Source organism: Pantherophis guttatus, chromosome 4, assembly GCF_059756535.1.
Source record: "Pantherophis guttatus breed Tessera chromosome 4, ASM5975653v1, whole genome shotgun sequence".
NCBI lineage: Eukaryota > Metazoa > Chordata > Lepidosauria > Squamata > Colubridae > Pantherophis > Pantherophis guttatus.
This window is the reverse complement of record NC_142066.1, coordinates 9,149,357-9,149,676: the sequence shown is the minus strand read 5'-3', so window position 1 is coordinate 9,149,676 and position 320 is coordinate 9,149,357.

The window sequence follows — 320 nt, the reverse complement described above, 5'->3', positions numbered from 1 at the left end:
CCCACCAATGATGAAGTCTCCAGGCTGGTACCACTCATGTGGAACAAGGAAAGCATCACTTGCAGGGCAGCTCAGAGTAACTACTTTGTGCACCAAAAACATCAGAAGAAACATCTTGATGCTTTTGTTATTGTGCAGATGTTTGTTGTCTTCCATCCTACCCATTGGAAAGTATAGATAATCCAATACTTCATCTAAGGATTATATTTGACAATGCAGTTAATTACAAAATCTATCATGTTCTATTTGAAAATCCACCTGAGCACAAATTTGTATCTTGTATACTGCCAGGATTTGAACAGATATTCTGGCAGAAGAGA